Here is a 24520-nt window from a genome sequence, read left to right on the forward strand (position 1 = left end):
AGCAAACCCCTCTCCCAATGCAGAATCCCTGCAGAGCACTGGTTTCTGTGGATATCCCAGTTCAGACTGAACAGTGCAGATTTAGCTTTGGCCTCTGCACAGCATTTCCTTCAGGAGTTAAGTAGTAGGCTGTAATGATGTAAACTGGAATTTAGCCAGGGCAGCAAGGTCATTCCCCTCTAAGGTTGCAAAAGACATTTAAATAATAGTCTGAACAGCTCTGCATTTTAACTACTTCATTAACATAAAGGGGTGAGCTTGTCACAGTAGGGTCTCTTCACAAGATGAAATCATTATCAGAGGGCAGAAATAATGAACAATATTTGTATTTGTACTGTAAAGCCAACTCAGGATGAAATCCCTACTCTTCAGAAATCACTGACAAAGCACCCTTTCACTTTATAGTCCAGGGTCACAAAGTCACATTGCCAACAACAAGGTAAAGTATCAAATCTTTAAATACTGCTATAAGCAGTGTTCTGAATTTATGTGTGGTTTGAAAGTGAATGTAGCCTAAGCTTCTTACAAAGAATTTCTTGTTAATATTGTTGGTAATAGAGGGAGCGAAGCCCTTTAGGTAAATACCATAATGTGGCTGTAAGCAAAGTTACCACACAGCTCTGGAACCTGCGTATCAGCACTTCCTGAGGCTGTGGGTTTCTCAAATGCTTTGAACATGTAAGTGGCCACCATGGAAGGAAACATTCCCACCTCCCAGCTAACATCTGCTGCCTGCTGCTGCATCTCCTGTGCCAACACAAGCTCTCACTGCCTTTGTGAGGAACTGGCTGGGGGAAAAAATCTGCGTATAACAAAACCAGATAGTACATGAATAAATAGTTTAAGATGTTCACAGAACTGCAGTTCCACTGAGAACAGGGCAGGACTTTTCTTTAAGAGGTTTTTCTATGCTCAGAACATGAAGTTTTAATGCTATACACCTAAACCTCACTCGTTTGTCCCAGAGCCTGTCCCTTGTGCTAGGAGAGCTGCAACCACACCTAGAACATTCCCAAGAGATGTTTGTTTGGTGTGATACCTGAGTCAGCTCAGCTCTCATGCAGCAATTCCTGGTTTCCCCTTCCACCCTCTTCCCCCTCTCCCAAAATAACAGGTAAATAAACAAATAAAGCAGTTGCCAGCAGTTCAAAGAAAATACGTTTAGACTGATGGCATTAAACTGCTGAGGGTGATTATTCTATTAGCTTCTAAAATGAAAACTGTTAAAGAATTGTGAGCTTTTTAACATGTAAGGAAGCATCATTATTGGAGCCAAGACCTTTGTCTTCTGTTGACCTTTCCAGATGCAGCTGTGTAACTAAGAATTAGGCTTATCATTCAAGAACACACATTGCAGCCATCAACTCATCTAATTTCTTCATGAGAGCAGCAACAAAGGCGTAGGTAGAAGGTAGTGCCCAGAAAAGCAGGAGTTTTTGCCAGTTTTTCAAAATGGCTTTCTTATACTGCTGGCTCCTTTATTTTAAACTAGCAAAATTATCCCAGCCATAAAGCTGGTTATCAGTTACTGTTATTGATGCCTCGACTTATGTTTGCATTTGTTTATTTTATTTTTAGATTCAAAACTGTGGTCAAAGCTTTGAATATCTTGGCTATTTGATTTCCTTTAGTGACCAAAGGAGTTTTCATTTCGTCCTCAAACCAGTGAAACAAACAATCTCTGCAACATTATCTGAGATGTTATCTCTTTCATTTCTAGTCACTGACTTTACAAATAATAAAGTAATTTCGCTCTCTTGTAAAGTTTGCTAGTAAAAAGCAATATATATAATTTTCACCAAAGTCAGACACTTCTGTAATAAAAGGTTTTATTCGAGTTAAGTTTCCTCTGTCCCTTGAGCTTCCTTGCCCCTATTCTTCTTTTACTTGCAGTCCTAGCTTTTCTATGGAAGAAATACAGGGAAAACAGGGACATCTTTCACAGTTCTCTTCCTTTTCCACTTTGAAAATGAAGCTTAATGTAGCATGAAGTTCATCTTATTTGCTAAAATTATGTTAAGCTAAGTTCTCAGTATGAAAGACAACTAAATCCTGCCTCAGGAGGAGGATCAGAGTGGGTTTGACACCTTGGGCTGTTGCCCTGTGACCAAGCAGGAGCACAGGGACTGTTGGGATCACGGCTGCAAAGACAGTGAAAAGCAAGTCCCAGGTAACATCGCTTCCACCTCCTGGGTTTTCTTATGAGCTGCAGATCACTCCATTTCCCCTATCACTTCAAAGAAGGAAAAGTACCAAAAATAGAAAGAGTAAAAAACTGTGCATGAGCTCTTAATACAAAGAGACTATTTAAACCCTGAAATAGTCCATCCTGAAAAGAGCCCTTTTTCACCTGGCATAGCGCAAATGAAAGCTGGATTTCTGAGAACTATCACATCTGTAGGAAAGGAAAATTTTCATAGTTCTTGCTGTACAGCATGTTATTTCTGGACTGCATATTCTGTGAGTATGCTCAGGATACAGAGACAGTTTATCTTTCCTTTTCTATGAAATCTACTAGCTGATCTCAAGGATAAAGTGGAAAGAAAAACTCACATCAATTGCAAAATAAATACCCACTTCTAAATCAACAGGTTAAATGAAGCCAGAAAACCACCCTGAATGCCTATAAGTGCAAATCATGTGGAAGCCATAAATAATAGCTTTCCAATTAACCAGCAAAGAATGTTCCAAAATACATTTCAACTTGGAATAATGCAATGTAAGTAGAACCAATTACAAAATAATTAAAGATGGGCTGAGGTATACAAATAGTGGACATTTCCAGCTGCTTCTCCCAGCTCAGAGGTAAATCAAGCCACTTCCACAGTTCAGGTAAAACAATTCAGTAGATCCTGTAGAAATGCTGCAAAGATCTCTCTATAAATAGATAAATATAATACAACTATGGTTGAGACCTCAGCTTAGAGATGGATACCAATGCAAACACAAACATGTCAAAAAAAGAGAGCTTCTTATTTACATTCAAAAAAAATTGATAAGTTCTTAAATAGTTTTCCAGACTAAATACAACTGTGTGATGTATAACATTGAAATCCTGCATCCAGAGAAATAAATTTTAAGCATGCTTAGCTCTTTGTTAAGAGAGAAGGAACCTGCAGACTCACAGGTGCTGCTCAAGTTGCAAGAGTAGTGTCAGCAAGCAAAGGGATAGCAAAAGGGGACAGGAAAAAAAAAAACCCATTCCTTACAGCTTTAGGAGAAAGAAACCCAAGAAGTTCTATGCACAGCACAATATTGCTAGTTTTTCCATAATTTTTTGGGTTTGGGTTGATCTATGATGACTACTTTTCATCTACCTGGAGTGTTCATGTCCCTTTTCCATATGAATCTTCAGGTACTGAGCCACAGACTCCTCTTCACTGGGATGTTCTTGGAGACTCCTCTGAGCAACTGCTCATCTCAATTAACTCCCTGCAGGGCAACCTCCTGATCCAGCAGGGCCAAAACTGACCAAAGGGTTCAAAAGTTGTTTGGACGGGGAGCGGGGGTGAGGGAGCCGCACACAGAGAAATTGGAACCAACATAGAAATCCGTTCTCTCCTTTTGTACAACTCCCTCCTAGGCAGTCCTGCCAAGTGGGAGAGGCAGCAGCTGAGCCTTGTCCCTGTACTCACACACTGGGCCACCTGCAGTACCAGGGATGGAAGAGGATCCAGATGATCACGCACAAATGCACAGGGACAAGAATTTCACATTAAGACCCTGCTGATCTATTGACTCAAAATATATGCCAAAGAATGAAATCTAACAAATTCAGTCTAGGTCATTGTTCTAAATAAGAATAATTAGGAAAGAACAGAAAGGAGGCTTCCTGCAGGCACATCAAATGGATTTGAAAGATTACTAAAATTTCATAAGTGTTTTATTACAGTAATTAGTGAAAAGGTGTTCAACCAGAGACGACCCAAAAACTCTATATGTGCAACACAGCAGAATACACCACAGAGAACAACAGATTAAGTTTGATTCTGGGCAACAGTTAGGTTTTACTCTAAGCTTTGATTTTTTATTTTTGTAGATCCTTTTTGCTTTCATTTTTATTCCTGTGACTATCAGTTGGAGCTTTATAGAACTGATACTCATTTCCTGTAGATTTACTGAAGTCTTATTCTGTAAGACTTTTCTGTAGCATCTGCTGTTCTTATTTTCATCTGTTTTGATCTCCGCTGTTGTTTTGATTACCATCTTACTAGTTTGCTCTAAATTCACAGGACTGAGAGCCTTACACCAATACAATTTTTTCTTTAAAAAAAAAAAATCAAAGTTTTAGAGAGAAGGAAAATATGGATGGCATCTGGAAAATGTTTTGCTTCTGTTTTGATTTCCACATATAAGCAGGCTCTGGACATTATGTGCAGGGTTCTCATAGGTGAGGTGCAGTTTGCCCAAGCAAAGCCCTGGCAGGAATAGTGAATTTTGCTGTTTCCAATCCTGCACACTTCACCCATTCCCAAGGAATCAAACAGAATGCAAGAGACAGAAGGGTTCACAGCACCTTGGTATCCAGCCTGAAATGTGGAACAAGCCATTGTGCTCAGGTTAATGTGCTAAGTATTCATTACAAGAAAGCAGACCTAAGCAAGGCAAGCAGGCTGCCTTCATTAAGGAATCTAAAACATGTGGCTGTTTCTGACATCTTTTTTAAAAGAGATTCAAGAGTTACAAGGAAACCACATCTAGACTAATGCGAATGTGGATCTCATAGAAATAAAGTTTAAAATATTAACAGCTTAACAGAACTCAAAACTAAAACTTTTAATGAACTATTTGTTATAACTTTTTTCTCCATAGGAAAAAAAAAATCTGTCCATTTAACAATAGGGATTAGGTTAATTTTCCTAACATTTTACTGAAATAATTACTTTGATTGTCATTTTCCTTTAAGTTTTATAATAACTACAGGCTCAGATCTATAGAATTTAGTAAGAACAAAATCAGCAGGGTTCCAAGAAAATGATCACGGGATTTTTAGGTGCTGCTATTTCTCAAGAAATTAGAAGAATAAGAAATTCCATAGCAAACATTCAATTCAAAATTATAAATTGAAAAGCCTACCTTTTTACTAGATCCAGTCAACACTAATTATTTCTTAAGTAGAATCTGAGTGGTACAAAGCAGGGTTTTTTTTTTTTAATCCTGTATTCATTTTCCAAATTCAACTTGACTATTCATTAAGGAGATCACACTGCAAAGAATGAAATGTGAACCAAGCCATTGTGCGAGTTTGCTAATCCTATATTTACTCTTTGCCCACAAAAAGGCTAGGTTTTCATGTTCATAAAGCAAAATTAGTGTAAATGGAAGAAATATCTGTTTAAGGGAAGAAAAAATAGAGTAACAGAAAACTGGAAAAATGAACAACTCAGAAATGCTGACGTGCCCTCTGGGAAGGCTGTTACTGAGATTCAAAAAACCAGGTATTTCTGGGACAATGTTCTGTAAAACAATAGTGAAACAGGGATACAGTGTACATATTGCAGATCAGATGGGTTGAAAGCTACTGGCAAATATTAGGCTAGTCCAAGTTTTTAGAGGGAAAAAGGTTATAATTGCTTCTTTAGACTAGGTAAAGCCTGTCTTGTAATACCAGGGGTGTCTGCTGTCTAAATAGAGCACAAACATCACCTGGGGCAAGGGGAGGCTGTGTGTGGTCACTGGCACTAGCAGAGGTGAGAGTCAGCACCAGGTTTGTTGGGGCTGGTAAGGCCAAATATATATTCCAGATATGGCACAGGGTGGACACTGCAAATATATTTGTCTCTTTTCTTGGGACATTGATGGAGACAAAGTCCATCTTGAAAGCCATTACTGGAGGCTCAGGTTTATGAATTTTATGGCTTTGAGGGTTACAAACCAAAAGGCAACAACATCAGGAAAAAAAACAAACTAAAACCCAGGCTGATTTCCCATCCACCCTCATGACCTCAGTTCTATGAGCAATAATATTTGTCATTTGAGATTATAGGCTTTGGAGAAGTAGGGTTTGTTAACCCAAAGTGTTTCATTTGCTCAGTTTGTAAGTCCTTCGTGCATGGGGTAAAAACCAAACAACCCTACAAAACAGCTGTGTTTGCATTTAAACAAACATTAATTCACTGAAGTAATGAGTAACCTCAAAAAAATAGTTTGGAAAGTTCACAGCATCCTTCAAATGTTTGTAGACTATTAGAAATTAACTAATTTAATTTTTTATGTACTCTTTTGCTACAGCTGTATCTGGAAGCAAGGGCTGGAAGGCACACCACGCTTGTGTGTAATGGTTAGAAATAAAACAAGTATGAGTTAAATACTCTGAAAGGTTTTCTTGACAGTAAATCTACCTTCAGCCTCCAGTTTCCAGAGGACACAGTTCTGCTACACTTCTGCTCTTTAAGGGAGGGAAAACACTGATGCAGTAGCCTGGCAAGTGGGTCCGGGCTTGTTCTGCTAGTCCAGCTCCTGCAAATGCACTGGCACATCCCACAGGTGTGAGAGTGGGTGCTGGGATTCACAGCACGTTCTCTTCAGAGGCACATGGCAAGTCCCAGCTGACAGCTAAGGGAAGCTCTGCAGGACTGGCTGGAGCCCCCAGCATGGCTGGGAAGGAAACACAGCACCCATCACTAATGTAATACAGTCCCAGGGCTGTTCTCAACTAGAGGAAATGAAAAGATGGAAAGGTAGAACATGTTTTAGATATGTGTAGTACCTCTTCAAAGAAATTTGACATGTCAGTGGTATATTCCATAAAACAAGCCAAGAATTTATTACCTTCTCAAGTATCACTCTTCTGATGACAGATATCACTAGAGAGATTTTTCTAAACACTTGTTCCATTCAATTCTTTCAATAGTGTCTATTATTGCCCTCTGAAAGCAACTGGTTACTTTGAAAGAAGAAATGCAACTTTTGGGACTATTTGTTTTTTAATTTATCTACTAAGACATTACTAGAAAACTGTCTGCTCCTTATTTACACTAAATTTCATGCCTGTAATTAAATTATATTCCGATAATACTTGAGCCAATTACTTCTGAGTTTTTTCTACAGAAATCATAATTAATGTAAAATGGTCCTGTGAGCTCCCCATAAATACAATTCAGGGTGACATTCCACAGCATAGCAGAGAATGTATTTCCTTCAGTATTTTGCCCAGTATTTAGTTTAAGCAATATCAACTCCCAGCTGGGAGGTAGCCATAGAAATCAGGAACTCTCTGCAATGCATCAACATGCTCAAAAACCACTGAGCTGGTGGCAGCCAAGTCCAAAGCATGTACCTCATTAATTAATACCACATTTGTGGACTGCACACTGATTTGCTGAAAAAGTTCCACTGCTCTTCAGAAAATAAAGTGGGTAATCAAAACCAGATGATGTACACAGAAAATTTCTTATTTCCTTAGTTTAATTTTTCTAAAACAATAGGTTAGACAGTACTATTTAAAAGGATAAAAAGAAGCAATTCTAACCAAAGCTAGCTTGCAATACTGGTAGTTCAGTGCACTAAATAAGTACTTGCCCCCAAGCCCTGACTGTACCTACATAAAGCTGCATGTGCAGGGAAGGTAGAGCAGCAGACCAAGGGACACTGTTAATTAATCAAATCCAGACAGAGAAAATGTTCACTTTGCCAGACAAGTTGTTCCTACAGTACCAGATGCAGTTTTAGTGCATTGATTTTTACTAGTCCAAGTAAGATCTGGATTTTTCTCAGTCTATGTTCAGAACTTTAACAGCACTGAAGTTACAATTAGAACACCCAGTCCTTCCACATGAGTTCAAGCAGAGAAAGTTAGTCTAATTCAATTTACCAGGACAATTCAGATGCATTAGGAATTACTTATATATACATTTGCAAAAAATCAGAGACTTCTAGATCCTTTCAGAGAGTGGAAATGAGGGTAGGAGAGGAGATAGAAATTTCATGTCAACGGGGTAGGCACCACAGCTGCTCAAAAGGCTTCTGGTTTTCCAACACCACCTAAGGTGAAGGGGTTCCAAAAGATGAAGCACATGCTACTGGTGTATAAAACTTGATGACATTCTTTATCTCTCCAAAGACCTGAGCTCCTAGATCTACCAAAAGAAAAGCTAACTGGACAGCAGTTCAGCTGTCTGTGCCTACAGCCACATCCAAGCCTACAAACAAGTGCTGCTGAAGCCCATGAGCTCAATCAGATAGAGAAGTTGGGCAGAGAGGACCCTTCTGCTGAGCAAAAGTCTCAGCTGAACAAACAGTGACTTGATCTTCCTTGGTTCATGCCTGTAGCACATAACAACAGCTCAAGGTAATCAGGCATGTAATTATATTTGTACTTTGTATTTGCTAAGGTTGCGTGGCATAGAAGGATTTACAGCTTTGGAATACCAGTGCGTATCTACAGATGCTTTTTCACATTTTCCATGATAAATACACTTCTCTATCTCCAAGCATATGGAAAGGAGCCTTTCTTAGAGTCATGGCAGGTACAGGTTACCTCATGTCCCTGGGCTGCACTGTCTCACTTGGCACACATTACCTAACACAGCAGGAGCTGTTATCTACTGCAGGCACTACTGACAAGGAGCTAAGGCTTGTAAAGGCAGCAGGAAGTTCAAACCTTTTAATTCTAAGAGAGAAATTATATCACACATCCACAAACCTGAAAGTGAGGCTGCCACCAAAAGGATGAGGAATCTTGCTCCATGGCGTTAAAATAATGTATCGTTTGATATAAACTTTCTGCATCCTTAGGGAAGCTGGCACAAGATGTCACTGCAATATTTCAGCAGTTAAGCAATTTATGAATAATAAATTATGAACAATTGGGAAAAAAAACCCAACTCCTTGAAAAGCCTTAGCCTGTGTCAGGGACTTACTAAAGACTTGTTTCTTGGGATTATTTGGGTAAGTATCTGCATTACCGCACAATTTAAGGATTCTCTGCTGGAGAATTAAGGATCCTGTTGAGAAACTTGTTCTGTGTATCCTATAGTTGAAAAGCTTTTAGACCTACAGCCTTTTAAAAAATAAGAGGAAATAAAGCTGTTCTGTATGTATGTAAAGGATTAGGAAAATCTTGTACTGAGTTACAAAGGCCTCTTACTACATATCCAGCTGGAGGCACCAGTGCTTGAATGAGCAGCAATGCCTCCAAGCACACTGGTGGTGTTTAAATACACAGGGATTGCTCTCTCTTCTGGAGAAACTAAAACAATCCCAATTTCTTATCAAAAGCTTACATAGTAGACAAATAGTGGTAGATTCAAATTATCATATGAAATGAGACAGTTTTGAGGCCATATATCCCGAAGACTAAAGCTAAAATCATGATCCATAACTACTTACACTACTGAGAATGATGATCTTCCATGGGACAATAACATTGCTGTGGGCAATATACCAAAGCAGTTTCGTTTAATCCTCTCTAGTTTTTTAATTTCTCACACATGGTTTTTAAATTGCCACATGAAATATCTTGTCTTCTAGTAAATGAAAGCTGAAAAACATGCCAAACTTTGCCTTAATTCTAAGAACATATTCTCCAGATCAAAATCATATGATTTGAAGGTCATTTTTATTCCTTAACCATTACTCGTGGTCATTGAACCAGTCACAAGTGACAGCAGTTTGCTGCTCACAGTACCTAAAGTGGTGAGAAAGCTGACACAGCACATAAGATGTGGCTTGGATTGCTTAGAAAAGGGGATCTTTCATGCTTAGCAATCCTCATTTGTGCAGGGAAAGGACAGTTTGACTAACCACAAAAAACAAAACAACTATTGAGTAATGTGCAGTCTTCATTTTAGTGCTCCCCGTCTCATTTTAATGTGGATCTTTTTTCAGTTTTTCCATTAAGTTTTTTCTTACCTCAATTATTTTGCTAAAGAATTAATCACACAGTAGATAAAGTAAGGGGTGGTTCTGTTACTTCAGTGGAATATATTCTCACAAAGGCCTCTGGAGCCACAGAAAGGACCACAACAAGAAACACAGACAATCCTTAATGATTTACTTCCTACAAAACACATTCAGAGGTTAACAACATATACATCTCTCAAATGGCACTTGGCTAAATTAATCACAAAAGTAGCTTTAGAGTGTCTGGGGCCAATACAAAACAGGAAAAGTGTTTCCTTCCTCCAGCTCCCCAGAGCTGGCTTTCTTCATGGGCCAACATGTATTTCATAGGGCTGGGCGTGGAAGCAGCTCTCCTGCCCTCAGCAACACCACGTAGCCATCCTGACCCAAAATCCATTGTGAAAGAGAAAAAAAAAAAAAAAAAGGAAAAAAAAATGCAGAGCATGCAAATTCACCCCATCCACCAGTGAAGGAGAATAAAGGAATGATGAATTCCACTGGGCTCTAGTTTCTAGCTAGAAACAATTTAAATGTTCACGTTTTTCTGTCCCTTACTACAGAAATTAGCCCTCAGATAGAGCCACTGAGGAGTGACACGTGGGAGAATTGGACTATGCAATGGGGTTAATGGAATATTTGTTATTCCCCTTGGATCTGACTCCAGCAAGTCTTTCAGTCTGAACAAACAAGTCAGTCTGAAGGCAGGCAGAGATGTCTAAGGCAATTGAAGACATAAGAAGAAAGCACACTGCTTAAACTGGACTCCTTAGAGACTCCGCTTTTATTTCTCTTCCCTAAACACCTCTCTTGGCCTGGAAAGAAATTCATCTTGCTAAAGAATCAAGAGTCTGTAAGTACAAAAAGAAAACATGGAGGTTTAAAGTGAAACTATAAAATAGAAATGCTAACAGCATTGAGTTACAAAGAGGTAGATGCTAAAAAGAAATATTTATTTGTTGGTCCTGACTGGGATTTTACCTGAGATAGAGGTTTGGGGCTGAGGAGAGAGGATTCCCTGTTCTGAGAGGAGCCTTTGCCCATCTCAGTCACACAAGCAGGAAGACACAGTTATTATCTGCAAGAGCTGACAGCCCTATCTGGCTGTTACTGGTGCAGCAGTGGCCTGGAAGACAAAACACTTCTGCTGCCTCAGCTCCTGACCACAAGGAGTACAAAAGAAAACAATTTTTGCCTTAGTTTTGTTCTTGGACATAATCAGGACCTAATTCCATTTGAAAAGCATCAAGTCTAAAGAGCCCTTTATAAAGGGCTGTGAGGCAAATGTAACCCTGAAAACCAACTGCACTCATCTGTTGTCCTAGGGAGGCATACAGCTTCCTGAAAGTACAGACATAAGGGCTCAAATGGGTAGGTTAGGGTAAATTCATTACACAAGTGAAGCCACTTTAACCTTTCCAGAAAACAGAAACAATCAGTTCATACAAGTTTTGGACTGAGTATGAATTTCAAAAGCAAAATGTTCACAACCAGCCTTCTGCAAATAATGCGCAGAAGCAGCAATTTCACAGACAGAACTAAGAGTCCCACAGTACAGGAGGGCCACTGTCACCACGATGACAAACTGAACACAGTTACACCAAGGGATCCCAGACAAGGCTTCGAGCTGTTCTATGATCCAATCAGCGCAAATAAAATAATATTACAGTTCCCATTTTTCACTAGTTAACATTGATCTATTCTTCTGAAGGAGAAACAAATTGTCTAACATGTGGATCAAAAATTTTGGGTTATCTATGTTCAACAGCTATCTCTGTTAATAGAGTCTTACAGTAAAAATATTGACTTTTTTTTTAATATGAGTAATCCCATTTCTGCTTTTTAATTAATTTGCCAAGTATTCTAATTGTATCAGAAGGGGAATGGCAAACAACCTGTTCAGACAGCAGTTTACTCCATTAAATAAAAGACAACTCAAAACTCTGACTCATAGAAACAACACAAGCAGCAAAAAGGTCTTGAGAGGCAAAAATAAAAAATATAAGGTTAGATCACCCAGACACTTCAACTGAAACACTTGGAGATACATCAGACCATAATCACACTGCAATTACACAGCAGTTTAGGTGTAGAGATGACTGCTTTTACAATTCTCTGCAAAAGAAGAAGGAATTGGCAATAATTCTTCTTCTGAAACAGCAAACCATATTTTCTTTCTGGTAAGCAGCTGAATTATTAATGTTTGTAAAGTATGTCAAGATCTATCAATAGAAAGTGTACCAGGAATGGAAAACACATCACCACCCATGTGTTACAGAGACCTCCCTTAACTTCACTCCTTTGAAATCCAGTTTGAATTAAGAGCTACATAAAACTTTGATGTAAAGCAAATAATTGTTCTGCTTAAAATACAAGCTGGTTTTGTGCTTTGAAGATGTGTGGCAGTAAAGAGAGGGAAGTCACAAATGATTTCCATGGGAAACATATGACTCCACTGCACTCCTATCATTGCTCAGACATCTACTCCTGGGTCTTCTGATTACACTGTGGAAGGATGTGAAGCCTCAGAAGTATTATTTCTTGTATATTTTTACATGTCATGAGCACAATGAATTTTGCTTGCTCCCAGGGGCAAATCATAGAGCATGCTTATTGCTAGAATCAGAACACACTAAACTCAGGTTTTGATCTATTAAAATAGACTATTTACAGCAAAGGTTTCCTTTTGAAGGAACTTCCCTTCTAAAATATCAATTTTTTTTGCACTTGTAGAGTTTGATGGTACCTATGTGCTTACATGATGTTGCACCTTTATGCACAATGCACTTATTGTGGTTTTGGTACTGAAGTGCAAAAGCTGATCAAGCATAACCCATTTTCCTTTGAACATGTAGGTCTTCACCAGAGAGAACCACCAGACTCACCTGAGAAGCCCACATTCTCTGTTTGCAGAGGCACAGGTATTTTTGGGAGTTATTAAAAAATTGTATTTCTGATGCTGTAGAAACAAATTGAGTGAAAAATACCTTCTATTCACCAAAAGGCAGAGAAAATGCCTAACTTTAGCAGATGACAGGTAAGGAAATTTATTCTTACAGCTCTGTAGGCAGACAGAATAGGATTTTACATCCCCCACTGGATTTTGTCCCGTTCTAGTTCATTTTACACCACTCACCTCTCAAGGTGTCTGAATATCTTTGCAACATCTTCTTGATCAGAGCCCCTTGGCAATACACAGCCATTCCACAGTTGCTGCCTGCCATCCTGGCAAGTGTCTGCATCATGTAAAAATTACTTTTGGCCCAAAATGGTTTTGGTTCCTACAAAACCAAATTTTTAAATTAAAATTTCATTTGAGAATCCCTTCACATCCTAGAATCTGAAGTTACTTGAAACTAATATTGTGCATATATTTATGACTCATTAAATATTTACCTTCCCTTTAAGTTGGTCTGGCTTGGTTTTAATTTCTAAGCCTCTCTTAGGAAAAAAAAGTGACTTCTCTGAAAGAGTGCAAACAAGAGGTAGAGGTTCATTCTAGACTACATGCACAGTGAAAGAGTGCATTAGTTCTTTTCAAGGGCATAAATAGAGATCATGTGAGCAATGTGCCAACTTTCCATAAATAGCCAATGGACATAGATTCTAGTTCCTAATTGCATTTCTGTTTTTCCAAGGACAGGGGAAAGAGAAGGACTTCAAGGAAATGAAACTCTCCAAGTACAAGTATCAGCATAATTACGTTTGCAGTATTTGTGCTGAAAAACATGAGGTTTTCTTTCTAAGGACAGAAAGAACATGTTCTAACAAGTGATCCTGAGGTAACGGGCACCAGATGAATTTTCTGGTTCACACAGAATTAATGTTTTGGAGTTGAAAGATCCTCACATAAAAGGCACAGTAGGCCCTCCTGATGCTGGATAGGCACTGGAGCAGGCTGTTCAGTGGCTAATGCATCCTTGCTATTCCCAGCCTTAGAAAAAGCAGATGAATCTGCTCTCCAGCACCAACATCCTTATCAGTGGCTGCATGGAAGACATTTATTTCATGGCTGAGGTGAAGCTCATTGTGTAAATTAAGCATAGACCTGGCACATTGCAGATGGTGTTTTACCTTGCTGACCTCACAACCACATCTTTTCAATGTGCATAGAAATGTTTTACTGTACCCTGCATCTCTCTTTAAGGAAGTATTTCCACTATCTTATCAGTAAATTAGTATTCAAAGCCTAACAAAATATAGCCAAGACTACTGATTTTCCTTCAAAATTAGCTTAATCTTTTCCAGTTATAGATACACTAAGATAGGACTAAGCCTGTGTCACACTGTGTTTTGAGGTGCAGTGTGCCAGAAAGGATGGAGGGGAAAGTGGGGATGGTGTGGGCAGGAGCTCTGAGACATTTCTTAACAAACCCCTTTGAAGTGCTACCACTTATGTGGAAGCTCAGTGGAGGAAAAAAACTCAAGCTTGGATATCAAGCTAAAGATGTCCAGCAGGTCTGAATTTCAAAGTAACCTTTAAAGGTGACTGACTCCCAGTTCATAGAGAGCCTTTTTATTAACTCTGTTTGTGGGCAGGACAGCTGAAATTTCTACCCTGTTGGTAGTTTTTAGGTAGAAGCTACCAGAATCCAAATTTCTGTTGTTTTTCTGCAAAAGGTGATGAAGAACAACAATCTGTTCTCAAAACATGAGAGCTTTCTTTACAGTGTTGGTTATTGCAGAAGATTTTTCTTGTGTCCACTCCTACACCTCAGCCAGTGAACAGAACCCAGACTGTTTGGAAAACTTAGATTTTTTCACTTGCAGTCTCTCAACTTAAACTGTGCAGTTTTCCTGGCTTTTGTTTAACTCAGGAAACAGAGCCAATAAGGAGCACTGTTACAGGCAAAGGGAGAACTCATTATTTGAGTTGGAGTGTCACAAAGCTTAAATCATTCTAATGATTGAAACGAAACTTCTAGAAAAGAAACTTGAACTTGCAAAAAAATTTAAAATCCTAGCAAGCAGATTATAACTATTTTACCTCAAAGCAAAAAAATGCTTCCTACTTAAGGTGATACATTATTGTGCTCTGCAAAGGCAGTTTTGTGATTTGATAATCAGAATCCAGGTTTGTGATATTTAATGCAATTCAAAATATGTATCAGTAGTAATAAACCTGTCTGACAGTAGAAAACATACACTTCCTGACCCTGTGAGAAGAACTTGTAGTCTGCAGTCAGAAAAGTGGAATGTTACTCTGTAATCAGCTGTAAGTGGTATTCTGATAAAACTTTACCAGTAAGACAAGCAAGGATTTTGGTTCTTCTCATTCCTAAAGGTAATAGCCCATGCATGGAATCTGTGTAAAATGCTTGATACAATAGTTTAAAATGAAAGTTTACTTGAAAAAAAATAAAGGTTTAGGCCTTAAATCAATAGACTTACCGCATTTGCAGTGTTCAACCTTTAAGGTAATATCCTTCTCTTCCTAATAATAAACACTTTCAGAATCCAAAAACGAAGCCAAATGGTAAAGGCAATATTTTTTTTTATCTTTGATATGCTGGAAGATCCTGTACAGATTTTTCTCCATTTTCATTAAACACTGTTTAACATGCTTATATCACATCCAAGTGAAGTGATTTCAGTGCTTACACCAAAGGGTGTTTGATTTTCCAGGCATCCAGAACCATTGGCACATACAGTTTGAGTAACAAGATGTTTCACACAGAAGAATAAAGCTAAAGCAGGTAAAAGCAAGGCACATCCCCAACCAGAATCACAGTGTGTGTTGGTAAGGGACTTTCTTACAAGGAGATAAAAAGGCTGTTACCACCTAGGAATTTCATCAGCACCTTTGCTAAAAGAATCTGAAACAACTGCAAGATACTGTAAAATAATTACCAGTGTTTCTGTCTAATAGAAGGACCCGTTTGAAGTTTCCAGCCAAATGTCAATGCTTAAAGAATTTCTCAAGGAGCAAACACAGCAGTTTTGAGTAGTTTTTTTCCCCATTAAAAAAAAGATAAAGGCACAATGTCAAATGTCCTCCATCAGCTTCTCAGGGCCTAAAGCAGGGAGATGCTCAGCACAGCTGTGGCAGGGCTCCAGCTGTGGTAGGAGGAAAGCTTTGTCCTGCCTGCCAAGAATGTCAGCGATGGAGAGCAGCAAGATGAACTTTGCCTTACTTAGTGGCTGACAAGGCCAGAGGTCTGTGCAGCTTTCATATTTTCATTTGCCTTTACTTGCTTACAGAACTGTTAACTCTGTGGGAATCCAGGGGGAAAAAAGCTTTCATTGTAAGTAACTAATTCATACTGTGCTAAGCCTGTAGTCAGAGGTCAGCTTTCACTCTGGTACCAGCTACTACAGAATTCTTTTAACATACCTTCTCAAAAAGACTTCCCACACACACCACATATTACCTGATAGGGTAAATTTATTCATCTCTTAACTTAAAGAGCCCTGATTTGTCAGAAACACACAGACAAAACCCCACGTGACATGTCCCACATTTCTTATTTCTCTGCTGAAGTTTTTTATCTTGCTCGTGAACAGCTGAGGGAACATGGGAGCCCCCAGACCTTCAACAGCCATTTTCTTGTTACCTTTACCAAAGGACAACAAGAGTTTTATTTTGTTAAAAATTTCTTGGTTTGTTTCTATTCTGGTGCCTTGATGTGACATAACACCCATTCTTTCCATTTCATTTGCATAAACCTTTTACCCCTCTAAAATACAAATGAGTGGGCTGGGGCTATTGCAGTAAGGAAGTTTTGGTGGGAATTTGGTTTAAATCACAGAACAGCTTCAAACAAAATACACAGATTTTTCCTCTTCACTGTAGTAAAGAGAAACAAGCAAGTAAGTTGTTTGGGGTCTGACATTTCATAACATTTTAATGTTCTACTTTGCAGAGTTACTCTTCTTTAGAAGTAACTTTGTATAAGGCTCAGTATTTTGTCTTTCCCAAAATATATTTTGGAATGTGTGTTCTTTTGTAGTTAATTTTTTGCTGGCTGTGCCAAGAACATCCAAGTACTTGAGGCTGAGTGAGACCCAAGTACTTGGGATGTTTTCACCCAGCCAAAAGTCTCTTTTCCCCCAGCTCAGTCACTGAATCAATATCTAGTTCCACTGACTACACATTAGTTCTAGATCATGGACTGAAGCTGCAAAGGCATTTTGGTGCCTGACTCCCACATGAAGAACAGGAATCACTCCCTCCACTGAGAACTGTGCTGATTATTGTTCACTTTTTTTCATTGAGCACTGCACTATCAGGTCGGATTCTTTCCACCTCTCATTCCCAGCCCCTCCCTGCAGAGGAAATACCATGAAATGTTTTCCAGAGGAACATGTTTGATTTCACAGATACTGGAAGTTGCCCACACAGGCTCTTTTCCTCTCAATGCAAGGAATGGAGGGAACATGCCAAGGGGCATCAGATGTGCTTTACCCTATTTCCTGCCTGAAAACAGTGAAGGAACCACAAAAGCTGAGTTATGGAACAAACAGGCTACTGCAGCAAGGAGGCCAAAGGGTTTTCCCACCGTGCAACACCAAATCAGGATTCTTCCCAAGGAAAGTCCTTCACATGCTATGAGCCAGTAACCACTAAGATGGCAGGACAGGGGGAGAGGGGATCTGTGCAGTGTTAAGTATGAATAAAGAAAGGGGATTTAAACTGCTCAAGATTCTATCATGTGAGTTTTGTTTCCTTTTTAGTTCTGATCAGGATATTTATGGCACAGGCAGCAAGAACACTGCTTGCTGGTGATGAAGCTGTATTTCTCCAATACAGAGTGAAAATGAGTGGTGCACCCCTGACTGCAGATTGAACAAGAGCTTCTCACACACACCCTGCATTTTAAGGTAGTTGAATCCTACCTCTCTCATTATACTTATGTTCACTCTTACACTGTCAGTTCAAATTTCCAGCCTTACAGCTGACCTCTGACCATTGTATCTTTTTTTGACAATGCCAAATGAGTAACTGCAACCAGAACCCCAATCCTAAAAAGACATACAAGTTGGTATTAGTAGCCTTGAGAAGATTGCTAACGCTCCTACCTGCATGCAAAGTTAGTAAAACTAATATGGTTCAGAATTGACCCTGCCATGGTTATATTTCATGGGTTTCAGCTATCTTTAATTCAAATTAACTCTCTCACAAGAATTGAAGTTTGTTAAAGAGCCCCACAGATAATTCTATTCAGCAGGAACACCTTTAGACATCACTGTATCCATTTGAGTTCTCTCACTATATTGTATAACCCAATGTTTTCACATACTTACTAATGAGTGATGCATTAATGGAATTACTACATAACCACAGATAAAGGAAGAAAGGAAAACCATTACTAAGAAACATGTGATACCATGAGTCTTAAAATACTCTTGAGATAGGTTTGCACTACTTGCTGGCTAAGAAACTGCTGAATCATGCCCTTAGACTCATACCTAAAATAGCACTGCATTTGGCAAAGCACATACAAGCTATTCATGTTCCCTATTGTTCCAACCTGCTGATTAGCTGCTGGTCACAAAGGATGAAAAAGCATTCTCCTACCTTTTCTGTCTCCTTGAGAGAAAGAGAATAGCAAATACGTTTTCTCCTACAGTAGCTCTCCCTTTCACAAGGTCAGCTTTTAACAGAAAGTTCTCAAAACCTTTTCAAAGCATTCTGTGAGCTCTCTGTATTTAACACACCTGAGAACAGGTGTGCCTTCTTACCTAGAATTGATGGGTAGCAGATGTCACTCATCTCCCACCTGTACTCCTCCCTGGTGAGACTGATTTTCTCAGTACATGATCTGTAAGTTATTTCTTATGACTAAGGAGAGAAAAGAACAATTATTGGTCATTTAAAGACTGTATTAATATGAGGAAAATGATTCTCTCTGAGATCTAGGAAAAAGTGACTGCTTAATGCCCTTAATGAGGAGAGAATGGTTTTAAAAAGTTGAGTTGAAAAGCTCCAGCTGGAGTTAATTATGTTCTCTAAGAAGCTTTGTAATTACTATGTTTCCTGGCCTTCAGCATCACATAGGTGAAAGGACAGACAAGAGCTGCCTTCTGAGTTGCTCTGTGTGCCTCATCACCTCCTCCCTTATTCCTTGTAGCCTGCTGTGCCAGAGCCCTAGACTGAAGTCCTGGGTTTATCAGCAGCAAGGGTGCCGTGCAGGCTGCTGGGCTGGACTTGGACACGTCTGTCTGAGGTGGCTGGACACCCCTCTGCCAGCAGCTCACCTCTTTCCAGCCCCTGTGCCGGTGTGCAGGGCCTCTCGCTTTGGCCCCGCTGTACCACAGCTGCTGCCAGCCTCACCCTGGGAGAGTTAAGCATAGGAACAGAGATAAGGGAAGGAATAAGTCAGGTAGAGCAGCCTCTCATCAAAAGTGCCAGGGGACAGGCAATGCAAAACTGTAGAGGGAAGACTAAGAAGGGAAGACATATTTTCTCTGCTCAGTGTGGGAGTGTTACTTCCCACCTCTCTGGCTGACTTAACCTCTCCACGCTGCCTGACTGCCATCCACATAGTATCTGACTATTTAAAACATCTTGGTATTTTTGAGAAAAACAGAAAGTGTATTACTCTTTAACCATCTGCTCTGTTACCTTTACCCAAGAGTTTGGGTATCACATAAAGAAATGTTCTCATGCCTTTTTTAATATGAGAGGGATAAGAAAAACATCTGTGGTGCCACAGCAACTTGAAGCTGCAGCTCTTGCATTTTATCTCTAACTTACCTATCGTTATGTACATTTTCTTGCAAAAAAAAATCCATCTTTGAAAAGCAAAACAATCTCTAGGCAGGAATAGTGGGCAGCCCAGCTCCCCAGTCTCTGTGGAGGGCAGTTCACTCAGAAAGCAGAGGGTGGTGTTTCCAGAGTTTCCTTTATGGAACTGTGATTTGTGGGAGGCTGGGCACATGGGGTCTGTTGAAGAGACAGGCTGAGTTAATTTGCTGCTTTAGCAAAGCTGCTGTGTTCACATGGCATATAGAGGGTTATAGGTACCCTGTGCCACATATTTCTGCTACACGGAATGAACCCTCAACACATGATAATCACAGTTAACTTTGTGCTATGTATTTCTCACAAGTTTGTGAGTAACTCATTGAACTCTTCAGCACAGCTCTAACTAGGTAATTCCTCTTGGTCTCTGCTTGATAGGCTGCTCTTTTTCCTGAAATCCCCAAACACGTTTTGCTTCATCATCCTAGTCTTTTAGATTTCAACAGCAAGTAACTGAGACATTCAGAATCCAGAAATGGTGATTCCCTGCAGTCACTGAGCCCGAGACACAACCAACCTCTAATAATTGGCTTTCAGTGTCAGTGGGATGGTACACAACTCTCTCAGTCCAGGTGACTTCAGAGGCAGCAGGAGGATCTAGAGGCAATTTACTGCAGGGGACTAAGTGATGCTTCAGACTAAGGGATCAGGGAAAGATGGGAATGTTCATGGAATAAATGGAAGGTCTGAAGGGTGCAGCAATTAAAATTACTGAAAGAGAGGTAATCCCATGAAACCAGTAGTCCTTAATCTGCAGCATGTCCTGTGTCACACACTCCTGCTGGGCTGCTGCACTTCCTTCTTCTTTTTATCATCTCAGTCTCCCATGCCTCTCTTTTTATCAGACTTAACTTTGCTTCTCTGTGAAACACAGTCAGAACTGTCTTGCTCACTTCAAACTAATGCTTGTACTTCATCCTCCAGAACTGGCTTACTTTCCCCATCCTGTTGTTTTGTGATTGTAGCCAAACTTCTGGCATAATTTATTTAGCATGATGTAACTTAAGAATCACTGAGTCATCCTCAAGCACATCTAATAATGCCTTGTATCACTTCCTTGGGATAGTCTTGAGAAACTAGTCTTTCCCTTTTTATTAATATTTATTTTAGTCCCTTTCCTTTTTTATTTTATTTTCATTTGCAGATATAAGCAAAGTTAGCTGAATAAAAATGCACTGTAGGAATTGATACAGTACAATTGATACTGACTGAAGTGAGATACTGAAGTGAGATATTCCTCACTATTTTATTGCTTAAACTTCTACTCAGTAACAGTTTTCACAAGCAGCAATATATAATGACTAAATAATTTTTAATGTATCTAACAAGAAGCAGGAAAGCATACTAATATCTCCTATTCTGAAGTATTAGCAAGGAGGATTAGAATTTTATTTTTTTGTTACTGATTCTGTCTTTTAATAAAGAGAATTAGAAGACCAAAATTGTAATAAGCATTCTCTGAATATGTAATTTTGTTAATTTTAATAATTTGCTTGTTGTACTCTCCCAATGTGAAGGTTCTTGGAATTTATAATAGTGTATGGAGATCTCCACAGAATTGCCTCAAGTAATGCTGAAGTATGATCCCAAGAAATGCTGCACACCTTAAGTGAACTACAGAAAGAAAAGTTGCTGTTGCCTTGGGCACCATGTTTGGCACTAGGTCACAAGGGTAGTCCATGAAAACCACTGAGAACCCTGCTAGGTGCCCCCAATTGGCTGCCCTCTTTATCCCTCTTTTCTGGTGTTAAATTTGTCAGTGCATACAAAGTTATCTTCAGCAAATATGTGATGCACTGGAAATATACAGACTGAGAAATCAGCACCTATCCTGAACACACAGGCACAACTTCCATGGTGTGGAGCTTTGTGGATGTGGAGCATTGAGGAGAATGCTGACCTGCGCTTCAAATCCTTTGTGACATTTGAGAGGATTTGCCAGAAAGTGCTGAGGTTACTCACATGATCTTCTTCTAGCACTTCTGTTTCCATGCTCTGATACTGATCTAGCCTCTGTCCTCTGTGACCAAGTGGGAAATGCCAACTAGACAGTGGAGGCAACATGAAAAAGAAGTACAAAATCAGCCTGAAGTTACAGCTTTCTGCTGAACATCCAGCTAGCAGCCTTGGCCTCTTCTCTTTGCTCTATTCCATTTAGATAAGACAACATTTAGATTTTATCACAGCTAAGCAGATAAAACAAAACTGTACATTCCTATATAGCCCTGAATTTCAACTGGTAACCTGTACTAAAAATCCAAGTAAATAAGCCATGTTACCATTTCCTTACTGAAACTTTACCCTCTGTTATCAAAGCAGAACTGGATAAGAATTCATTATTTGTAGAGGGAGCATACCTAAGCAATCACCTTAAGAAAAGGACAATCTCTCTTCTTTTCTAAGCTGGTTGCCTTTGGTGAGAAACCAAACACTAGGCCTCCTCAAGTCTGATTCTGCTATTCACGAAGTCTGTTCCTCCTTGTGTCCACATAGTCACAAAAAAAAAGAAAATAGAGGAAACAAACAGTGGGAGAACAGTTTCTTTTCCCTCTTTTGGCTAAGATAAGCCTAGTGACACAGATTGAGGGGAAGGAATTGAAGGTGATGAGATGTATTTTGTTCTTTTGTAGCTACTGTGAATTTTGCATGGTGGCTGTTGGCATCTGCCAGCATCAGGCACTAATCAGAACAAAAAAAAAAAAAAAAGAAAACAAAAAAGTCAAAGCAGGACTACTTCTTTGACAACTGAAAATCCCTGACAAGGCTATCCTTGGATAGCAAAGGCATTAAAATTATAGTTAAAGCTCCTTGATGGATGCAAGACAAAAATGGCTTTATAGTAAGATATAAGAGAAACATTGTCTTAAAATGAAGTAAATAGAGGCTTCCCAACACATACAAAGTTTCTTGGTATTCCAGAGGGGGAAGAAAATTTTCAAAAGACATTCAGGAGATGTTCTTATACAAAACCTTTCTCCCTGGAGAAGCATTTCATTTTTCTTTATTTTTTTTTTTTTTTACATTCCTTTGACAGGCATATACTACCAGGGCTGTTTTGTGCATTTCTCTCCAAGACTGTTTGTATTCTGAGTGCCTCACTGTGTGCAGGGGTTGTAGGAGAGTTTGATACCATCCATTCACTCCACAGATACCTTGAGATTATGCTCAAGATATCTGTGGAGTGAAAATTGTGAAATTTGCAGGGGGTTTGTGCAAAGCAGCTGTGTCTGTGCTTAGATAGCCACTAAGGAAGCTCCACAGCCTGCTTGGTGTCTGTTTGGTCCCCAGCTGTGTCACAGTCTGCTCCCATCAGGCATGGCTAAACAATGCCAAGGTCAGTACAGGATGACAGGGAATAGTATATTGCAGTCAAGCAAATAAAGCCAAAACTGTCCCAAAGAATGGATTCTTTATCTTGTTTGGTTCTAAGAAGATAAATGGACTGCAGCACACTTCATACTGTAAAGAGTAACTTTGACTGGCCTTACTCCAATAGCAGCTGAACAAATATTTCTAACGTGGACATCTACTCCCTCTTTCCCAGCTGGACAGACCACATATTTGTATAACTCCCTGTCTGCTCTTACATGTGATGTGGTCGGCCAGTGGAAGGAAGCTCCCAGAAATTAAGGAATTCATACATGGTATTTACTTTTTCAGCAGCCTGAGAACCAAGTTGTGCCTTTCTAGAAGCAGGCCCAGAAAATACAGAGTCCCAATTCCCCAGGTTAAGAGCTGCAGCTCTTATATAAATCAGCAGGGTATCAACAGCTAAAGGAGCTCAAAGAAGGAGGCTGGACAGGAGATGTAGACATAAAATGTAGGCAGGCTCTGCACAGGAATATTATGTGAACATTCTGAAAAACAGTGAAGATTTGCTGTATTAGTGCTTGTGGTAATTGTGAAGTTCTGACAGTACTAAAAAAATACCCTTAAATTCTTAAAAAAGCTTTCCAAACATTTTACTAATCCTGCAGAACTACTTTTAATAGCAAATCCAGAAATTGCTTATAAACTGAAGGTGAACAGTAGGACTAGTCCACTGCCTCAGCAGGAGTACTAGAGGAAATACTGAACTGGAAGAACTGCAGAAATATGTTACATGCAATTGGAGAAAAACAGAGCTGGGAAAGAATTGTACCAGCTCTTGAAGATTCAGGATTGGAAACTCCACAACTTGCAGAGTTTCAAGTATGCTGTAATCTGACTTGGCTAATGCTTGTCTTCTCGAGCACGATTACACATGGTTTCCATCCCCTTTTACACAGGCAGGTATGGTTAGCACATCACCTCAGTCTCTAAATGTCCTGAATTCTTTCACTCATTTCACAGAATTACAGAACGGGTAAGTTTGGAAGGGCCCCCTGGAAGTCACGTAGTCCAACCTCTTTACCCAAGCAGGGTTCCCGAGTGCTTTACTCAGCAATTCCTAGAGCTCTGACTCCAGCTGTTACACTGTTCTGGCTTCTCTCTGGTTATTGCTGCTGTTCAAGACAGATACAAAAAAAAAAAATTGGATGCAAGTCTCAATTTTTTTCAATTTCAAAGAGAACAGCATCCTGTATGATTGAACTAATGAAGCATACATGCTACAGAACCCATTTCCATTTATTTTTTCACATTTACCTATATTTTCTCTTTGTTATGCTATAACCTCACAATTACTTTCTACAACAGGGGATATGCATTCCCTACCCAGTATTTGAGGAGTCAGTTGGTTGTGCCTAAATGTAGGGCCTTGCATTGAATTTCATCTTATTTTTTTCTGGACTACTCCATCAGTTTGTTACAGTGTGTTGTTGGCAATAGACATACTGACATTTCAGACAGGACAAATTTTTCCCCACTTTCTTCCAAGGACACAGAACTTACTCAATCACACTGCTCTCTGCCACCTCCTTCACTTCCTGACAAACAGCTTTTGAACCACTTGGT

General features: G+C 39.4%; 1 long non-coding RNA gene across 1 annotated transcript in view; it reads right to left on the bottom strand.

The window, feature by feature from the left end:
• LOC128790413 (uncharacterized) overlaps positions 1–24520 on the bottom strand; it is a 71618-nt gene that overhangs the window by 2463 nt on the left and 44635 nt on the right. The window lies entirely within an intron of this gene.

Source organism: Vidua chalybeata, chromosome 7 (assembly GCF_026979565.1).
Source record: "Vidua chalybeata isolate OUT-0048 chromosome 7, bVidCha1 merged haplotype, whole genome shotgun sequence".
Classification (NCBI taxonomy): domain Eukaryota; kingdom Metazoa; phylum Chordata; class Aves; order Passeriformes; family Viduidae; genus Vidua; species Vidua chalybeata.